Genomic DNA, 16,089 nt, shown 5'->3' with positions numbered 1-16,089 from the left:
TCATAGCATGTGCCTGTACTCCTAGCTCTTTGGGAAGCTGAGGTGGGAGGATTGTCCAGGAGTTCAAGGCTGCAGTGAGCTATGAGCACGCCATTCACTGCACTCCACACTAAGCAACAGAGTGAGACCCTATCAAAAAAAAAAAAAAAAACTGTCCTTGTTTTATAATTTCCTATTCTTGTTTCATGCGTATAATGCCCTCTTTTATCTATTTAAAGATATTAAATATAATTGCTTTTCTTTTAAAGGCCTGTGCTGATGGCTCTATTATCTATGTTTCCTTGATTATAAGAACTTGTCTTGTTTATTTCATTTTAATGGGTTTCCTCAGATGTTTGGCAATTTTTCATTGAGTGTTCATCTTCTCTGGCAGGAGATTTTCACATGTGGCCTGAGAGGCAGCTTTCCACTGTAGTCTCAGGACAGAGTCACTGTTTACTCACTTCACGCTTAAAATTTTGTAACATTTTTCTCTAACACGCTTTACTTCAATTTGTCTTTACAAAAACTCTAGATGGTAGACAGAGCATGTAATATCATTATCTTTATTTTACAACTAAATAAAATTCTGAGAAATTGTGTCTTCCCCAAAATGATGCAGTTGATATAATATCAGAGCCAAACTCAGACTCAACCATCTGATTGCCTATCCCAGCATCATCACACCACACCACAGCTGCCCCTCACGTGGGTCTGCTCAGAGGTCAGCATTATAGTCAGCGTTTCCAGTTCCAAGCGACAAAAACCCAGCCCACGCTGTTCACTTGTGTTTAGGAACTTGTTTGTTTTGTTTATTTCATTTTGATGGCTTTCCTCAGATGTTTGGTGATTTTTCATTGAGTGTTCATCTTCTAACAGAAGCAAGCAAGAAAGAAAGGTAAACAACTTAAGGACGGTAGAACTCGGCCTTGACAATGGCTGGACCCAGGGACCTTCAGGCTCTCAGGATTCTCCTTCTCCATCTCCTGACTCTGCTTCTCTGTGTGCTGGCTCCCTTCTCTCCTTCTGCAGGATGTATTCTTTACATGGTGGAGGACAGGACTTCCAGGATCCCTGGATTCACATCCCAACAGCTCTGCCTACCCACCACCTTCATCCCGTTCCCCAGAAGAAAAGAGAGAATTTTTCTCTCCTACCTTCAGTTTCTAAAATCCTCAAGAAGGACTCAGGTTGGGCCAGCTTACCTGCCTGACCCTCCCCGCTGGACCAGCCACTACAGTCATGGAGATAATCATCATTGGCCTGATCTAGGTTATGGGATCCCCTCTGGGGCTGGAGAGCAGGGCCTAAATGTCAGCCCACCAACAAAATTACAAATAACTTCTCAAAAGGAGAGTACTACTGTTCTACCCTTATTACAGGAAGCCATCTAGTAGGGCTTGTGGTGAATGGCTGCCCTGTAAGGTATGTACGCACAAGAACATTGGTTAGCAAAAGATATGGAGACATAGTTGTATGTTATGAACACTGGCCATGCTTCAACCTAATGTGGTGAACAGCATCTGGACTTAGGAGTCAGATAGATTCCAGGTTCAAATCCCGAAGCTGTTGTTTAAGAGCTGTGTGACCTTAGACAATATACTTAACAAGAATACTAGAATATTTGTTATTCCCTTGGGCAATATATTTAAGTTGGCAGATAATAAGCACTCAGTGGTTGCAACTATATCTCTCTAACAGCTGTACTATGTGTTTCCTTCTCAACTGTCCAGAAAGCAGGGATTCTCAGCCAGGATTTTGTAGAAGCTCCAGGAAAATCTTCACTTACTTCAAAATTTGTCACAAGCATCTCAAAATAATTTTTAATAAAAATCAGTTTTGTTCCTTTCACTTAGAAAGTAATTCTATTCATGAAGTTCTTTAGGAAAAGGAAGGCATGACACCAAATAAACAGAATCAAGCAACCAAAAAGGGATTTTACGGGCTGAACTGGATTGCCCCAAAATTTATATGTTGAAGCCCTAATCCACAGTACCTCAGGATGTGACTGTATTTGGAGTTAGGGCCTTACAATATGTAATTAAGTTTAAATGAGGTCGTATGGGTACACTTCAATCCAATAGAACTAGTGTCATTATAAGATAAGAAAGAGTCCCCAGGGGCACACATGCAGAGGGACAGTCACATGAAGAGACAGCAAGAGGACGCCCATCTGAAAACCAAGGAGAGAGGCTTCAGAGGAAACCCAACTCTGTCGTCACCTTGATCTTGGACTTCCAGCCTCCAGAATTACAGGAAAATGAATTTCTGTTGTTTAAGCCAAACAATGTGTGGTATTTTGTTATGATAGCCCAAGCTGACTAACTCATGGGTATCTCTCTACAAAAAAAAAATGTAGGAGTCACTACCTTTGCTCAAGAAGGCCATCTCTATGCAAACTCTGTCACCTTGAAGCCAGATTCTGCCCTTTGCTACCCCCCAAACCCATTTTGAATTCTTCAGTTGCAGAAAAAATTACAATAGCAGGCTACCTAAGCTACATGTGGCTTCCTCCATCCACAGCCAGGTGGCTTCAGAACAGCTCCTTTTCAACTCTTCTTGTCCTCGCCTTGTCTTTTCAACACCCATAGAGGTCTTTCCCTACAATGTCATGGCCAAGGAATTGCCCTTCAGGTACCAGGCCTAAGTCTCTTTACCAAGCTCTAGCAATCTGCTGCTGTGCCATCAAGAGCCCCGGTGTCTTGAGAAATGTAACTCAGGGTTGCTGCTCTTCCGTTCGCTCATTCAATTCTCCTAGAGGTGAGTAATTTGAAAACAATGCAATTATTTGGTGTTTCTGTGTGTGTTTTACATCCATTCAACTTGAGTGACGTGAACTGAATTGACAGCTTCTGCCAGGTACATACAGATGAGTGGTGCACCCACTCACCGTGCACCCCAGGAGGAGGAGCTGCCAGCCCTTGGGCGGGGGCAAAGCAGATTTGCTCCCCTGTCACATCCTACTTTCATTAGGATGGAACTCTGAAGCGTGAGCTTCTGTTTACAAATCTGTAAAATGGGGATAATAGTATTTCTTTTAGGCCGGGTGCAGTAGCGCATACCTTTAATCCCAATACTTTGGAAGTCCAAGGCAGGAGGATCACTTGAGCCCGGGAGTTCAAGACCAGCCTGGGCAACATAGCGAGACCCATCTTTACAAATAAATAAATGAATAAATAATATTTATTTTATACAATTGTTATGAGGACTAAATAAATATGTGAGAGACCTAGCAAACCTAATGTTTAATACAAACCAATTCACTTCCCATCGGTTTCTTCATCTGACAAAAAAAAAAGAAAACAAAAAGAAAAAGAATAAACCCCCCACCATTGCAAAATGATCCAATGACATCATATGTGGGAGATATGTATATGCATAATATCATCTGCATGGAAAGTCTAATGGTGATCACTTTTATTTATGTAATCAATAGACAGCACTTACCGCATAGCATTTACCATGTGCCAAACGCTGTTCAAAGCACTTTATAAACATGAATTAATTTAATTCCTACAACAACCTTGAGGTGGCTCCTAATCTTAGACCGTTTTTACAGACGAGGAATCCTGCACGGAGAAGTCAAGTGATTTTCCCAAGGTCACATGGCTAGTAAAAGGCAGAGCCAGGATCCAAGCGCAGTCCCAGAAAGTTTCCACGTGCAGACATGTGACTGCCTAACCCCATTGTCTAAGTCCCGCTGGGAGGTCTGGAGGTGAAGGCTGCTTCTTTGAGGAGGGTCTTCTGCTTCCTCTCCTGGTCTTCTCCAGGCACTGCTGAGGAATCTGCAAGGAGAAACCATGACCCTGTCAGTGTCCTCAGCTGGGCTGCCATGAAACCACAGCAAGATGGGCTACTAGGGCCACAGCAGGGGAGAGCAGGAGAGGGAAAAGTTGGGTGTGCCACCTGCCAACCCTGCCATCAGTCAGAGACCCTTTCCCTCTTCCCTTCTCAGCCCAAGCTCAGCTTTCAGGCACCCACTGGGGCCTCTCAGCCCCGAACCATAACTAAACAGCACCACATTTGTCACAGGCAGGGAGATCATTGCTTCTTGTTGTTGCTCAAGACTGTTTTCCCCAGGCCTTTTTTCTACCAGTCAGCATGCAAGAAAGAAGGGCAGAGTGGGAATAGCTGCTGTTATTCCACGTACTACTTCCCTCCCTCTGTGCAAAGGTGTGAGCACCCATATGCACAGAGGGCTTCACATCTGCAAGAAGAGAAACGAACACAAGAGGAGAACCAGGGCAGCACAACTGAAAGGGTGCTGGAGTTGAAGTCCGATTTCTTTTACTGGTTTGTTTATTCATTCACTCTGCAAAGATCTACCGAGTCTACGTAGTGCCAGGCCCTCCTCTCAACCTTACAAGTGTGGCAGTCAACAAGATACAGCCCTTGCCTTCCTAGAGTTTATCATTCTTAAACAAATAAGGGAATCTCAGAGAACAATGAGCACTACAGAGAAAATAAAGCAGGCCAGGTGTGAGTGGTGTCTCATGCCTGTAATCCCAGCTACTTAGGAGGCTGAGGCAGGAGGATCAATTGAACCCAGGAGTTCAAGGCCAGCCTAAGCAATACAGCAAGACCTCATCTCTAAAAGTCAAGTCTGTGTGTGTGTGTGTGTGTGTGTTTGTTTTGTTTTTTGTTTTTTGTTTTTTTTTTTAAGGAAAGAAAAGAAAGCAGAGCATTGGCTAGGTGCGGTAGCTCACGCCTGTAATCCCAGCTCTTTGGGAGGCTGAGGCTGGTGGATCACTTGAGGTCAGGAGTTCAAAAGCCAGCCTGGCCAACATGGCAAAACCCTGTCTTTACTAAAATTACAAAAATAATTAGCCCGGCATGGTGATGGGTGCCTGTAATCCCAGCTACCCAGAAGGCTGAGACAGGAGAACTGTTTGAACCCGGGAGGCAGAGGTTGCAGGGAGCCAAGATCATGCCACTGTACTCCAGCCGGGGCAACAGAGCAAGACTCCTACAAAAAAAAAAATAGAAAGTAGAGCACTGAGACAGAGAGCGACTGAGGAGTTGCTAGGTGCAGCCACCTGAAGACCTAGAAAGAAGAGTGTGTCAGGCAGAGGTAACTCCAAGTGCAAAGACCCTGGGCTGGAAGCGCTAAGTATGTTCGAGAGATACTGTGGTTAGTGTAATTGTAGTTCAACAAACAACAGGGAAAGTCCTAGGAGATGAGGTCAAATGTCCATCTATAGAAGGCATCAAAGGCCTTTTGGTCAATAGATGTTTGCCGGTTGGTAAATTATTTACATTGAAAAATAATAGAAAACTGTTGTCCCCAGTCCTGGAGCCAGTGTGGTGGAGTGGGAAGAATTCCACACTGGGAGTCAGGAGGCTTCTAGTTAGTTATCTGGTCAGATCAATTAACATCATGAGCCTTCATCTTCTCATCAGAAAGTGGAAAAAGGACCCTGCTTTAGAGGTGCTGGTGAGAATCAACTGCAGCAGTGGCCAGGCGCAGTGGCTCATGCCTGTAATCCTACCACTTTGGGAGGCCGAAGCAGGTGGATTACCTGAGGTCAGGAGTTCAAGACCAGCCTGGCCAACATGGTGAAATCCTACCTCTACTAAAAATGCAAAAATTAGTTGGGCATGGTGGTGCAAGCCTGTAATTCCAGCTACTCAGGAGGCTGAGGTAGGAGAATCACTAGAACCTGGGAGGCAGAGGTTGCAGTGAGCTGAGATCCAACACTGCACTTCAGCCTGGGTGACAGAGTGAGACTCCATCTCAAAAAAAGAAAAAAAAATGCAGCAGTGTACACAAACAGTGGCAGCATATTATTTGGCACATGAGGTGGTCAAAAACTGAGGGGCGTTGGTATTTCTAGCCTGAGCATTATGGGACCTTGGGCAAGTTTCTTAAGAAAAAAAGGACCGATATCATCTATTGAGTAGCTACAAGGGGCAGGCCCCTGCATTGGGCAGTGTTCATGGGTTACACCTCCTTCCCGATTTATGCTGTGAGGGGGCAGGACCTGGTGATACCCAAGATTCCATAAGCTTAGACATTTTCCATGCGACCACCAATCCAGGAGAGACAAAGGATGTCATTCCAAGGAGAACCAGGACAAGAGCAGTGCCAGGCAAGGCCTGAGGAACAGGGATCTGCAAGAGTTTCCAGAAGTCCACAGGGCCTCCATGATGGTTAATATGAGGTGCTGGCTTGACTGGATTGAGGGATGCCTAGATGGCTGGTGAGGCATCATTTCCAGGCACCTCTGTGAGGTTGTTTGGGAGGAGATTGGTGGGCGAGTCAGTGGACTGAGTGACAAAGACCTGCCCTCAGTGTGGGGGGGCAGCATCCCATAGGCTGTGGGTCCCAGCTAGTAGATCGCAGGTGAAAGAGAGGGGATACTCAGCTCCCTCTTGCTTCCTCTGTGTCTCAGAGCAGGATGTCTTTTTCTCCTCCTGCCTTTGGACATCACACTCCAGGTTCTCAAGGGGATTCAGTGCATCCTGAGCTTAGGACAAGAAAAGACCTTCACCTTCCCCTCCTAGCAAAATGTTTTCTTGTTTGTGAAAAAAGTTACAAACTCAGCCCAAGTCATTAGCCTTCATTCTGTCTTTGTCTTTCCCGCTAAAGACAATGCTCCTGCCCCTGCTGGAAGTCCTGAAACTTTCTCACCAGAAGAAATGATTCCCTTCTTTCTTCCCCGCCTCTTTCCTTCTTCTTTCCCTCCCTCCCTCTCTTTCTTTCTTCCTCCCAGTCTCCCTCCCTGTCCTCCCCCCGCTGGAACTCTCCTTGGCTTCATCTCTATAGGAAACCTGGAGACCACGGCAGGGAAATTCTTCCAGCGGCTCTGCTCTCCTCAAACCTGGGGAGACTGATTTTCCTCCTCACCCCTCGAGGGCTTCTCTCCTGCTCTGGCACTTCCCCAGCCTTCACAAAAGAGGCTGCGGGTGAGGGTTTTTCCATTTAATTTCATTTTTCATCATTTTTACCCTTTTTGGATGGTTCACATTTGAGGGTCTCAGTGGATTAACTGGCCAAGCAGATTTCATTATGAGCCCAAGTAGTTCTTATCATTAAACCTGTAATTTATTTCTTCTGTGTGTCATAAAATATGAAATATTACCATTCTCCAGGAGCTTGAAGAGTGCAGAGATGCTCCATTAAGTTCAACACTGCTCCTCCATAAGAGGCTGTAATTATATGCGGATTTTTTTTTAACAGCTAAGTTTCTACTTGCAGATGCTAACAAAAGAAATAAGCTTTTAATCCAAACATAATTAATATGAATTACCTCCCTGGTACACCCTGGCTTTGCACCATTAAACTTAATTTTTGTTTTGCATGATAATTGTGTTATCATTACCGTTTATAGGAGAACTCAGGGACCCTCACTTTGTTTTCAGTCAAGACCAATGGGACTGGGAATGACTTCCCTCCCCTCTGCCAGCCAGACGCCTGTCCGCCAGCCTTCCTGAGCCATCCCTCCCAGCCCCTGTGGCCTAGGGAGGCTGGGGTCACGGGCTGCATTGCCAGCCAGAGACCTTACTCCAATGAAAAAAGGAAACAGATTCCTACTTACACATTGGAGGATTTGCCACCCTAGAGACAGGCTCAGCCAGAGCTGCTGCTTAATCATCAGCATCAGCATCATCATCATCATCATCATCATCATTATTATCATAATTGCTATTATTGTTCCTAACAGTAATGAGTGCTACACAATTTCTCTGCAGCATGCTCCAGCTACCCTGCTAGTGGTTATTTCTCACAACTATCTGGGGATCCTGGACTCTGGATTAGTTAAGCAAAGCCCCAGAAAATCTTAGATTGAGCTCCAAACCCTGGGTCTTATTAAGGATTCTGTTCAGGACTCTGTTCAAGACCAGTTGATTCTCTCTCACCTCTGTGTGCCTCAGTCTACCTCTTTGCCTCCCACTCCATGAAAAACATTTATGGTTTTTGAATCTGAGAAGGAAACTGAAAATGATACTCTTTCTTTAATCAAAGTTATTAAATACCTATGGACTAGACAGTAGGTAGATAGATGGATAAATAGATAGATAATAGATATAGATAAATAGGTGATAGATAGATGATAGACAGATAGACAGATGATAGATTAAAGATTGATAGATAGCTATAGATAGATAGACATCCCATGACCCCTGTCATCTAGGAATTTACAATCTAGTCGAAGGAGGAATATAGACACTCAAATGTTTAAGAAAAAAAAAGAGGAATTAAATGACAACACAAAACAATACCAAAAATGACAAATGGAGTGCCTGAGAGTGTGAGCACTCATGGAAGAGGAGATTGCAAAAGTGCTCAGGGAAGACTTGGAATAGGAGCAAGAGCTTGGGCTGGACTCTGTGCACGGGGAGAATTTATGGAGGTGACTCCGTGGAGCAGAAGCTGCAGGGAGGGTGAGCACAGGCCTGGAAGAGGGAACACTCTGGGCACGGCCTTGAGGGAACCAACCCGGCTACAGCAAGATTTCCCCGCAGAGGCACAGGAGGTGGGCTGGAAAGGTAACCTGGAGTCAGAACATGAAGAGCGCTGAGTGCCAGACCAGGTCATGGAGAGACATGGAATAATCTCAAATGACAGGGAGGCCTTCGTGGAAGTGGTGTCATCCACTGGTCAGCCTGGGGCACGTGGCAGGTGGGTTAGACAAGGAAGAGGCCTAGGCCAGGAAGGCAGGAAACCATGGCAACCGTGGGCAGCAATGAGGGCTCAACTTGTGTGGGAGAAGAGGACTAAAGAAAAGAAATAGCTAAAAGAGAGTCCATGGTACTTACTAAGGGAAAGGAAAGAGAGAACAGAGGATGGAATGCCTGGTAACTCACATTATTTAACAGAAATGATCACTCTAGGTGCTCTGCGGTACAGAGCACTCAAAACATAACACTAGGTGCCTAACACAAAGTTAGCACTCATGACTACTGGCTCCTGCTACCTATTAGTATTAGTATTAGTATTAATGATAATTAGTATTAATTTGTATTATAATAATTCAAATGCTATACTATTTTGTCCTCCCAGTGTCTCTGTACAATTGTCCAGGATACTGTCTTACATACATTATATAGTTGGGTAAAGGAAATTCACTAAGAAATTAAGGAATTATCAAAATGTGATTTATTTTTCAGTGGCCAAGCGACAACCATGGGTCTTCAGATTCTTTCCTCAACAATGTCACTTAAAAAATTAGATGATAATAATAAGCAGTGCCCAGCCCAGGCCCCCACATCAGTCACAAAGCCAAGAGAGTTCTCCTACATGGGAATTACATCACTCAAGGGCCCTTTGTTCACAACCCTCTCTCCCTCCTCTAGGGGGTAAAAGGAGGAGTTAAAATATTTATCATTTTTCAAGCACGCTGGACCCTGAGGAGCTGAAGGCTACTGTTGAAGATCCTTTACCATGATATTGGCCCCATTTTTCTGGTCAATCTAGCCTCCAGCAGCTTGAATAGTGTATTGCTTGAAGAGAGGTTTTGCTGTAGCAAAGACTCTTCTATGAAATCCAGTCTCACCAATGACCCAGAAACTGTAAATAGGGAATAAATTTTAATTAGAAGATCAACTCGGCAAACTGGGCTCTTGGTCCAAAATAGACCAAATGAAATTTAGTGATACAATCAGTATAAAGTTTTAACCCATGAGGAAGGGAGATATGGTACCATTAAGTAAGTGGATAAGAATAAAAAAGTAGAAAAGCATGAAAGAATAAAATCTAACAGGAAGAGACCCACAAAGGCAGAGTGAATCACAAGGTAAACATGAAGGAGCAGGAAGAGCCGAATGCTTTGCAGTGTGGTGGGACTGTGCCTGCTATGTGTTGTGTCTTTTGAAAACAGTCAGCATGAGGGTAGAATGAGAAACTATGGGCAGGCAACACAACAGAGACCCAGCAAGGAACCATCCCATGAGATTCGAGAGTTGGCCCCAACTCGGCACTGCACCCTCTGTGGAGCCAAACAGCTAACTTGGAAATGTGAATGGAGAAGTGATACAAAGAGTTGGAGAGGAGGGCCTATGAAACAACTGCAGGGCCCAGAATTATTTAGTCCAGAGTGGGAAAGTCTAGGAGAGAGGCTGAATTGATTTAACTGTAGGCTTCAAGCCAATGGTAGGCCGTCTTGACCTCCAAGAATGGTGCCAACTGGTCCTCTCCAAGTCACTTGAGGATAAAAGAGCAAGGAATGGACATGCCAACCCCAGATTTATCTCTTTGTAATCCTTGGCTTTAAAACCTATGATGGTGGATGATGGGAGATTGCTTGGTGGGTACAATGTGCATTGCTCCAGTGATGGAGGCACTGAAGGCCCTGACTTTACCACAATGCAACATACGTGTTATGGTTTGGATGTGTGTCCCCTCCAAATCTCATGTTGAAATGTGACCTTCAATGTTGCATTGAATAAGAGTGGGCTTAGCAGGAGGTGGGCCTAGTGGGAGGTGTTTGGTTCTCGGGGGCAGATTCCCCATGAATGGCTTGGTGTCCTCCCCATGGTAATGAGTGGTAATGGATGATTAATGAGTTCACAGGGGTGCTGGTTGTTTAAGAGAGGCTGGGACCTCCCTCCCCTCTCTCTTGCTCCCTGACTCACCATGTGACACATCCACTCCCCCTTCACCTTCTGCCATGAGTAAAAGCATCCTGAGGCTTCCCTGGAAGTCAAGCAGATGCTGGTGCCCTGCTTCCTGTACAGCCTGCAGAACTGTGAGCCAAATAAACCTCTTTTCTGTGTAAATTACCTAGCCTCAGGTATTTCTTTATAGCAGCACAAGAACAGACTAACACAATATCAATGTAGCAAAGTTGCAGTTGTACCCCATAAATATATACTAATTTTAAAAAAGAAAAAACAAAATAAAATAAAACCTACGAAGAGCAGCTTCTTTGCTCCTGTTTCCTTAGCCTTCCTGCCTCTGTCTCTCACACCCAGGAGTAGCCCATTTCTAGATGGTAATTTGGCTAGCCACATTCTTCCGACACCTGATATCCAAAACATCCCAGAGTACAGAGGATGGAAGTGACCTTGAGTGGCCCTTTAGCTCATCCTCTGCCTCTGGGTACCTCAAGTGTATAAGCAGGTTTCTAAACTTACTTGATATTACCAGGTAGGCATCACAGCCCATCTAAAGTATAATCTGGTCCAAAAACATCATTGTGAAAGACACCCTACAATGGCCTCTTATAACAACCTCTTAAAGAAAAATTTAAAACTAAAAGGTGTATAAAGAAACATTTTAAAAAAAAGAAAAAAGAAGATGTTCTGGAAGAAATATACAGAATTTCTCACCAGAGTCCACAGAAACAGCTAGAGAAGCAAGGCTACCTCTTGGGAGGCCAGAAGTGGGACTCATACCCCCTCCTCCTCTAGTCTGCACCCTCTTTACCTTCTTGCCTACTAGAGGATATGGCCAGAGGACATGAGGGGCCTGTGTGGTTCCAGCTTACCAACCCCAGAGGAAAGGGTTCTGTCACTCTCACAGGCAAGAATGGTTTGGGATCTAGGTTAAATCAGCAGCTGTGAAATCCTGCCTGCTGATGTGGTCTAATCACTGGCTCCCTAAGTAGGAGGCAGCACTGGGTACTCATCAGAATCTGGTCTCTAGAGATGGAGGACTTGGAACTGAGCATGTCACCTAACCTCTCTGTGGCTAAGTTTACTCATCTGTAAAATGACGGTGATCATACTACCTACCTACCTCATGCAGTTGCTGAGAGGATTAAATAAGTTAATGTGTATACAGTGATCTGAATAGTGCCTGGCACACCTTTAACTATTAGTTGTTTACTAGTTCTTAAAAGACTCTTTCTTTTTGGTTGTCATGAAGTAGGCTGTTCCCAAGTCCAAATTCACACTCTGAAATTGTCATCATGGTAGAATAAATACTATTATTTATTACATAGTATTAACAGGCCATCAGACTCTTATCAAATATCCTACTGGGTTATATGGATATTTTATCCATTAGGCAGAAAGCGCAAATTCTGAAACTTATATGTTATAAACTGCATAAAAATACAAACTTATTTAGACCAAGACCTTTATAAAATTATTTAATAAAATAATCTATGCATATCAAATAATTTCTGGCAGATGCATGAAAAAAGAAAGATTTATTAAATAATCTTTTTACATCATTGCTACCCATGGTCTTTACTTGAATTTTGTTATATTTTTCTTCCAGCTATTTCTCTATATTCTAGTGGAATTTTAACCTAATTATAACCATTCTATGTGTCATCATTTCCCAAAACTTTCTCCCGCAGAACACCAGTGTTCAAAGATGGTAATAGATGTTGGTTGGATAAAGGACTCCAGAGTGAAACAAGTTCAAGAAGCAATAGGTTAAGCCACAACACTTCTCAGAACCTTCAGTGCTGATGAGCGTCATGAAGTCTTGAGAGGGGCGTGTGATACCAAGTATTTCCAAATATATTTGACATGGGAATAGTGTTCCAAAAAACATGCTTAGAAAAATGCTACTCTACAATTTTGTATTCTTCTTATCACAAACATTTCTATATTTTTTCATAAACTTCCTTCACTTCTATATTAGTCCATTCTCAAGCTGCTAATAAAGACATATTCAAGACTGGGTACTTTATAAAGGAAAGAGGTTTAATTGACTCACAATTCAGCATGGCTGGGGAGGCTTCAGGAAACTTACAATCATGGTGGAAGGGGAGGCAAACACATCCTTCTTCATATGGAGGCAAGAAGGAGTAGTGCCGAGCAAAGAGGGAAAAGCCCCTTATAAAATCATTAGACCTTGTGAGAACTCACTCAATATCTGGAGAACAGCAGCATGGGGGTAACCACCTGTATGATTTAATTACCTCCCACCGAGTCCCTCCCACGACAAGTGGGGATTATGGGAACTACAATCCAAGATGAGATTTGGGTGGGGACACAGCCAAAGTGTATCAACATCCTTTTAAATCACTGCATAATAATCTACTAAGAAGATATGCCATTAGTTATTTAACCATTCTGCTATACTTAGACATTTCAATTAATTTCAACTTTTGGCTAATATAAATAAAACTGCAGCTAACATCTTTTGGCTTCGTAGGTTTAAAAAAAATAGACATGTGTTTAGGTTTGATTTCTTAAGACAGACTCCCAGAAGGAGAATTACTGGGTCAAAGGGTACAAATGTTTTAAGTTCATGGAACATGATTCCAATTGTTTTTCAGCAGGTCTATATCCATTTTCACTACCCGGCAGCATGTGACAGAGCCCACACAACACACCCAGAGCAAGGCAAGTGGCCAGAAGGCTAAGAGTGGGGCCCCTGATGGCTACTTTCAGCAGCCTGTGAAGCTGTCAGAGCAAGTGCCAACCCTCTCCTCTCTTTCACCTGTGTCTCTCTCCCTCAGTTCTTAAAACACAGACTCATCAGGGGCTCCAGTCTGTATAATTTCTGAGCTAATCCCACAGAGTAAAGCACACACCAGTGTCCCTTGTCACTAATCTACAGGCCACAAAAAGAGGTCCTGCTCCCAGTGGAGCACTGGTAAATGTTTAACACCCAGCAACTCAAGGGGAAAAACACCCTGATTTGTAGCATTTGCCACTTCCTGTGGTGTAAATACTCTCATCACAGCTGGTTTCTAGCTAACAACTTACCGACATAATGTCACAGAACTTGGAACTGGACAGACATGTGCATAACAGGCTCTTGTAAGCTAGTGGGGCCAGCCTCAGACATCACTGCCTGTTAGTCTCTGGACCATTGAATTTTTCTCTTATCCTCCATACTTGACTCCCCCCACCCCCCATATGGATTCTTCTCCGCATCTGACCACATGCAAGATCCAGAATAGCAGAGGCCTGCTCTGGGTGCTCCCATATCCCTGAACCACAATACTGTCACACTCATACGACACTTGCGCTTCAGCTCGATTCACTAGAGAGGTCAGTGGGATTGAAATGCCAAGTACCCTCGCCCACAGACAACTTAACCCTGTGGCATCAACTCAGGCTGCCCTGCTGTGCAGCTGTTCCCCCTCCTCCAGCCTCTCTGTTCTCACTACAGAGTCTTAGACTGTCTTTCTTCACACCCCTGCTCGCTGGCTCCTCACCTTCCACTCCACTTTGAGATTTACCAAGCTCCTGATCTTTCCTTTGCCTCCAGTTTCCCAGCCAGCATTCACCCCATGGATCTGATGACAAATTCCATTTTCACATGAGTGAACAAAATCGGGTGAGATTTTAAAATTACTCTTTTTCTCTCTGGCTATTCCAGAAACTCCCTTTGCCAACCCCCTAAAACCCCATGAACATGTATTCACCCACGGAGGATTGAACAGACCCTCCATTCTGTGAGTGAGTGGACTCTGGTACCCTGCCAGCCCCAACCCCAATACCAGATACTATTCACTGCATCCTCCACTGAGTATGGTCAGAGATTCTTCACTTCCAGACTTGAGTCTATCAGATGCCCAAACTGAACTCTTGGTTGGAACATCTTGCTGTGTGTTCCATCCATCTGACTCGATCACCCATGCCACCTATTCCAAAATCACAGCTGGGAATCACTCTGGCCCCTTGAGAAATCCCAGCTGTCACCCAAGCCATGTCCTGTGGGACAAGTGGAGCCTGCCATTCCTAGTGTCAGGAATCTCCATGAGAAAGCACCCTCCCCACTGCATACACACAATGTTGTCCTGAGTGCAGCTTATCTGTCCCTACTGCTTCCTTTCCCTCTCACAGTCAGTAGGGACAGCCTTATTGTTCTCTGGTGTCAGTCTCAGCTGGGAACAGGAAGCTGGGATTGCAGAAGAGGGCAGAAGCGAAAAATGCAAGAGGAAAAAGAAAAGGAGAAAATGCTATGGCCAAATGGAAAGGAACCATCGAAGGTACTGGGATGATGGAATGTGCTATGGTCTCCAACATTCCACTGGGAGTTGCGGACCCTAAAGAACATAAATGATGTCTTTTACCTAAAAACAGAGAAATCAACGGATCACTTTTAAGATCCCTACCAGGATCTTAAGATTCCATTCCAGCTAAGAGCGTTGTTGCCCCATCCAAACACGTGTATGAAATAGTTAACAGCAATATTCTCGAGTTAAATCAGGGAGGATGCCTCACAGTGTTACAGGGAAGCATATGGATCCCCATATTTTTTACCCAAGGCATTCTATTCTAAGCTTGGGCTCAATCTGGAAGTTACTCTTCCCCCAAAATGAGTCTAGCTCAAACACCTTCACCCTATCAGAGTGTAGGGCACTGTGGTGAATATGGGGCAGCTGTCAGGGAGTAGGCATCAAGAAACAGAAAGCCAGGATCCTTCAAATCCAAATCCCATGGAAAGTAAAGCTGGCAGTCGGGATTTGACTGATCAGATTAGAGGAAGCCCTTTCCTATGTATCCCAGGTAAAGATTCTTTACTTCAAGAAACCTAGAGGATTTACTTAAACACAGATAACTTTCTGTGGTTAGTAAGGAGGACCTTGATGCAAGGAACGCCATATCCCAACCAGAACCACTGGAGGAACAAATACATCTTGCTCATCCTGTGCACAAAGCACAGGAGAAAAAAACAGCCTAACGTGGAAGAAGAAAAATACAGAGTAAATCATACTAAAAACGACCCCCTCCTCCTCCTCACCCCAGCCACACATGGTTTGGTTAATTCCTTAATGAGGATGGAGTGTAATTAATATCGGAACTCCACAGTATAATTACTACATATAATTATGCTTGAGTTAACTGTAAAGCAAATCATATATAGTTTGCATTCTATAAGTTTTCAATTCATCTCTTTGGGGGGAAGCTGGGGGGGATTTTATAATATTCTTCAATAAAGAACACCTCTAGGAATAGATATATCAGACGAATCCCTTTGGACATTTCATTCTAGACTGAGATGCCCAGAATTGCCTAATCTAGCAGCTGCACAACCTACAGAATTCTGCCTTTAAAGGCTTATTCCTGCCTGGTAGACCAGCCCAGGGAATGAGCAGCTCACAGGGACACATAAGCGACGACAGACTAATCGGAACCTGCCTCAGAATTAAGGTCCCCTCATGGTGGCCCGGGTGCTGAGTTCTTGTGTGGCCTCTGCAGGCTGTGTCTGTGTATCCCTGGCCCTTCACCTCAAAACAGTGCATGTCCTCAACC

The 16,089-nt window shown here is 44.2% G+C and overlaps 1 long non-coding RNA gene across 2 annotated transcripts in view; it reads right to left on the bottom strand.

The window, feature by feature from the left end:
• Positions 1–529: 529 nt before the first annotated feature.
• The window catches only part of LOC101141537 (uncharacterized), a 90,174-nt gene continuing 74,614 nt past the window's right edge, over positions 530–16,089 (bottom strand). The window contains exons 5-6 of one of the 2 annotated variants that reach the window (XR_010135000.1): positions 3,427–3,764; positions 530–2,733 (exon numbers count right to left, since the gene is read on the bottom strand). This is a non-coding gene — a long non-coding RNA (uncharacterized lncRNA). Of the gene's footprint in view, positions 3,765–16,089 lie in introns of both variants that reach the window. The other variant, XR_008667921.2, reaches the window with a different exon arrangement.

The sequence above is a fragment of the Gorilla gorilla genome, chromosome 7 (assembly GCF_029281585.2).
Source record: "Gorilla gorilla gorilla isolate KB3781 chromosome 7, NHGRI_mGorGor1-v2.1_pri, whole genome shotgun sequence".
Taxonomy (NCBI): domain Eukaryota; kingdom Metazoa; phylum Chordata; class Mammalia; order Primates; family Hominidae; genus Gorilla; species Gorilla gorilla.
The sequence above is the reverse complement of the archived record's forward strand: the minus strand, read 5'-3'. Positions and strand labels throughout refer to the sequence as shown.